Genomic DNA, 5906 nt, shown 5'->3' on the forward strand with positions numbered 1-5906 from the left:
GAATGGGAAACAATATTTGTAAATCATATTTGTGTCAAGATATCCAGAATATACTAAACTTCTTTTCAAATTCAACAATAAAAAGCAAATTCAGTTTAAAATGTGCCAAAGACTTAAATATCTAATTTGACAAAGGAGATATAAAATGCTTAATATGTGCATGAAATGATACTCTATCATGTTAGACATTGAAGAAATTTAAATTAAAAAATCAGTTACATTCATCTTTACAGCACCTAGGCTACCCTTAATTAAGTAAAGAAACAGAAACATGTATTGGGATGGAGGGAGAAAATTGTGGCTTACATTATTAACTTCCAGTTACTATGACACAATATACACACTTTTGTCTTAGAGAAAGAGTGGTTTCATTTGACTCAAGGCTTTAGAAGATTCAGTACAGGATCACTGGACTCCAAGGCAAAAGAACCTAGGAAAATAGCAACTGTTAAACAAAGAGAATTGGCTCATGGGAGTCAGAAAGCATAGGAGATAAGTAGAGAACAAGGGAAGATCACAGGGAGCTTTTATAGTACCCAAGGTTATGTGTCACTGATACACCAGGAAAGATGCTCAATAAATCCCTTATTTCTTATTTTAGTCAGGTTGATATAGAGTGAGGGCTACAAACACCACCCTTGTCAATCTGACACATAGGTACATCTTCTTAAAGCATAATTCATTTCCAAATAGAGACAAAAGCAAATTTTAATTTTATATAAGATGATACAACTCTCATACATATAATTGGAAATGTACTTATTTTCTTCCTAAAGTCCTGACAGTTCTAGTCTTATTCAAAAGTCCAGGTTTATTTTGAAGTTTCAGGAAATTATTCATTGTATGTATTTGAAAAAAAGGAAAAAGTAACAAAACCTTAAGATATAATGGTACAATGTAAACATCACCATTTTAAAATGAGGGAATAAAAAATGGATTTTGAGCACGTAAAACAGCATCCAAGTGCAGCAGGTAAAATTGAGTCCTTTAACTCCATGTCTCATATTTCTGGAAAGGATGGTAAAATTTGAGTTTCAAGGACTTGGGCAATCTCACCTATACAGCCTTACTATTTTTAGCCCATATTCCATCTCTCTTGGTCTGGCATTACTCTGAATCAGCAGCTTTACTCTGAAGATATTCTATTTGCTGGGAGTCTCTAACTTCAATAAATTATTGACTTCACTCCTATAGCTTCAGGCACTGCCATCACAGAGTCTTGTTGCCTGGCCCTGCAAGATGTAATTCTTCTCATTCTACACACTTGTTTCTACCTAATAGCAAAATCAGCATCACTTGGATGACATCAAGGTCTGACACTTGTGTAGGTAGTACACAGGTCCACTTAGACCAAGGCTACAGTAGACTCTAGTTGCTTATTTGAAAGTTGAAAAGTAAAGCGAGCAAAGTTCCAGACAAAAATGTTAAGCGACCACAAATAATGATCCAGGGACCAAGGTGAGACTTTTGTGATCCTCCAGACACACCTAGAATTTTGCTACACTTATCCCCTGGACAATTTTTTTTTTTTTTTTTGGCAGAATGGGGGATTGAACTCAGGCCTTTGCACTTGCCAGGGAAGTGCTTATTCCACTGAGCCATCTCCCCAGACCCCCTGAACAGTTCTTAATTCAACCAAGTTGATACATAGTTATTAATGCTTGTAACTGTTATGCAATTATGGTGAGCATGTAAAATATTTAACTGTTTGAGAAGCAGTTTGTCATTTGGAGATATAAATACCGTATAAGTCCATGATTCTATTTGAAGATTCATAACCAAGAGAATTAAAATACATAGAATATCAAAGCAAATATGGATGGAAGTCATATAGAAATATTAAACACAGTCGAATAGTGGGAGCAACTCAAATGTCTCTCAACTGATGAATGCGTAAGTGAAATGCATCACATCTATATGACAATATTTTCGTACTAAAATTTGAATGAGGTACTGGTATCAACTATAAAATTAGTGATCCTTGAAAATACTGTTACAGCTTGTGTCTAAATGTCCATCAGTCCCTCATGAAGTCATAGGGTTCTCTAAGAGGTAGCTGAATCTGGTTTGTGATTCAGCCATAGTGAGATACTGGGAGTAAGGGTTGGTGACTGCTGAGTCAGTCCACTGATAGGATTTGTACCATCCTAATCTCAGTAGTGTGGATTATACATGATAGAAAGATGTTTGACTCATGCTCCCATGTTGCTTTTGCTGCCATGAACTACCATGGGCCACCCTGACTTGGAGCCAGAAAATCATGGGCTGAAACCTCTACAAACTGTGAAGCAAATAAACCCTTTCCCATTTATTATGTCTCAGCAGTGAAAAAAAAAGTGAATAAGACACTCACTATGTTCCGTGAAATATTCTATTATATCTTGTATATAGATGTCCCCATAAAGTTTCATTTATTAATAAATAATGACTTTTAGAGGTGACTGAATTTGCAATGTAATACTGAGATTAAAGTTATGCAATAGCTAAATCTGTTTAGCATAGAACTGGTTATAGGTAATGGAAGTCCTTTACTGGGTGTGCATGGTACCTCCCAAAGTTTTGTAGACTGGATGAGACACCAGGGAAAGAGAGACTTGTGGGCTGCTACTTTTCTGCCTTCTGCCTACTACCTTGTGAAATGGTGGTCCACTTTCATGCCCCTCTTCATGACACCCTTCTTAGGGGAAGGTTGATTATGGGCTTCAGCATCTACAAACCATGAGATAAAATAGACCTTTCCTTCTTTAACTTTGGGTGTGGGATATTTCGTCTCAGCAAAGAGAAAAAATAACTAAGACAGATTTTAGTTATCAGGAGTTGGGTAATTACCATGACTGTACTTAACCATGTGTTTCAGAAGTCTTGGAGAATAGTTTGTAGGAACAGTTTGAAAAAATTGGACATACCATTTGGAGAAACAGCCCTGGAATGCTGTAAATAAGACTTAATGGCAGATTCTGGTTTGAGCTTAGAAAACTAAAATGCTGCTGGTAATGCAACTGGATTAAGGGTGCAAGTGAAAGAAAATTCCTCTTTATTTGGGGAGAAGACCCTAGAAGGTTGATTCTAGACCAGCTTGTTATGTTCTGGCTGATAATTTGTCTGCATCTCATTTCTGTCCAGACTTCCTGAGAATGAGATTGAGTGCAGGGGGCTAAATAATCCAGCAGAAATTCCAGGAAGTCTAATGTTCAAGTGGTGGCATGGCTACTGTTCACCCTCTTATCCAGATATATGTTGAAAAGCAAGAGCAAATGGTTCAACAGACTTATTTAAAGCATTTTGAGTTTGGTCAGAAAGGAAGCTCCAGTGAAGCTGTGGACTTCAAAGATGGAGCAGAGGTGAATTTGATTGCTGAGAGGAAAGAGGACAATAGCAGTACAGCTCCATTTTTCTTTGCAGCCTCTAAATTGGTGAGGTGAAAGAATTTACTTGGATAAGAGAATACAAGATTGTTGTGTACCAGAATGGTGGTAGGCTATGGAATTTGTTCCTTAGTTTTGGTTCCCAACTCCTCAACAATCCAGAACTTAACTCCTGAACCCAAGAAAGAAGAAACACTGGTACTTCTCAAGCTAATAAAGATTTTGGCATTATCCGTGTGGTGCTAGTTTTCAGTGCATGCAGAATGCACCAGTTGTAATGTCAAGAAGATTACCATGCAGATTATAAAATATTTTTCACTGAGGGGGCAGTGTATAAAGCTACGAGTATCATGCTGAACCTGCAGTGGAGATGCCAGAAGTTTGGAAAAATCAATAACATGTGACCTAAGGAAAGTTATAATTAGTGAGCAAAGCCAGCCCATGACAAAAACTATGAGGGTTACAAATTTTGGCAATGCCATAGAGGTAGAGCCGTCTAAACCCTTTGGAGTTTACATTTTGCCTCATATTTTCTCAGATGCTGGACTTAGGTCTGTGGGAATTAGTGGCTTCAGTCCCAGTCCTTTCCATTCCTGTTCGTACTTTTTGGAGCAGAATGGTTCTTTTGTCCCATTGTGTGTTGGGACTACGTAACGTTATTTTCATGTGTACAAGGTTTTGCAGCTAAGAATTTGCCTTAAAGCTCAGAGGAGATTTTTAGCTGTGACTTTTCAACAATGCTGAAACAGTGAGGATTTTGGTCACTCTTGGAGATGGATTTAATACCTTTCACATAAAGGGACTGTGAGTCTTACAGGGACTAGGGACGGAATGCCATGGCTTTTGTTATGGTAGATTTATCATGTGACTTTGAGAAGTTTAGAACCTTAACTAAGTAATTCAACTACACCCTAGGGTGTAGAGGGCATGCCTTAGTGTGGCTATTCATGTCCTAGCATTTTTAGTGCTTGATTGAGAAATCTGGGTCCTCACTTTGCAAACATCCCAAGTCTATGCAAAAGGAAGGCAGAGACATGTTGAGTGCTACATAAAATACAAGACAGATAAAAAGGCTTTCTCTGTCCCCTTTTTTCTCTTGTTATATTTGTATCTTCACCACTAGGAACTGCTGCCCCTCTACCATGCAATCTGAAGTTGTATTATGTTTTGTATGTATTTGTCCCCTCAAAGCTTCATGAAGTCACTGAAGTGCACTTCTACAGTTTGTGATTAATTCATGATCCAAGGCTTGGATTATGTGTCTGAGAAGTGCTGGGATTATAGGTCTGAGTACCGATGAGATTATGGATGTGAGTGCTAAATCCAGCCTGGGGCAGGTAGCCTGAATGTCACATTAGAGACACAGAGAGAAAGACTTTCTTTCTGTTGCCATTGTTGCTACTACTCCTTCCCTTTCCTTTTGCTGTTTAGCTGTCTTCCTCTGACATGAACTTCTGCCCTTTGCCATGTACCAGTCTGCTTTGGAGACAGCAGAGTATAGACTGAAGCTTCCAGTAACTGTTAACTAAATAAACCTTTCCTTTCTTCAATTTGAGTGTCTTATATTTTGTCCCAGCAATGAGGGAAGAGTAACTTAACACAGAATTTAGTGCCAGAGAAGTTGGGTCGTTGCTGTGGCTAAACCTGAACATGAGGATTACAAGCTTTTGGGAATTGTTTGTTGGAAATGATAAGAGAGGTTTGGAGGTGTCACCTGCAAGAGAAGTTCTGGAACAGCTTCTGGTGTTTTGTATGGCAAATTCTGGTAAGAGCTCAGAAGAATAGAAAGCTAATAAAAATTCTGCCTGTAAATACTAGGCTGAGGAAGTTTCTGCTGGGAAGGACTGCACTGGTTGTTGGACTCTGGATGATTTGTGTGAGGGCATAGCAGAAAGTTTGTCTGCATTTTGCTCATATCCAGAGACTTTGCCTGAGACTGAGATTAAGCATTGCAGACTGATTAATCTTTCAAAAGAGATTTCAAAGCAGCCAAATATTGAGGCAGTAGCATGGCTGTAGTTGGGGGCTTTTAGCCAGAAGGTCAGAGACTTTGCCTTGAGTAGGTAAAGCCTCAGAAACCCATGTTCTAGAGTGGCTGCAGCAGCCTCTCCAGGTTCCAGAATGGCCCAGGATATAGAATTTATTCCTCAGAATTAGGGTCAGAGTGCTCAGTGGTCTAGGCACTCGATCCCTACAGCCAAAGGAGAAGGAAGCCTGGCTTCTGCTCCAACCAGCAGCAGACCTTGGCAGCACACATGTGGCATTGGTTTTAGGCAATGCAGAAGTTCTGAAGTTCAGAAGGCTTCTATCTCAATTTCAGAAGAAGGCCTGGGAGGCCAGGCAGTGTACCCCTGAGAGGTCAGTGTGTGAAGGAGAGAGAGAGAGAGAGAGAGAGAGAGAGAGAGAGAGAGAGAGAGATTTAGTAGCCATCATGTAGAATTGGGTAACCTCAAGAATTTCTGGTTGAGATGAGAAGTCATGGTTGCATTATGAAAATTGTTTAGACGTTTAGCTTTTATTTATTGGAAACTATTACTGGAT

The sequence above is a fragment of the Octodon degus genome, unplaced genomic scaffold (assembly GCF_000260255.1).
Source record: "Octodon degus isolate 3935 unplaced genomic scaffold, OctDeg1.0 scaffold00006, whole genome shotgun sequence".
NCBI classification, from domain to species: Eukaryota; Metazoa; Chordata; class Mammalia; order Rodentia; family Octodontidae; genus Octodon; species Octodon degus.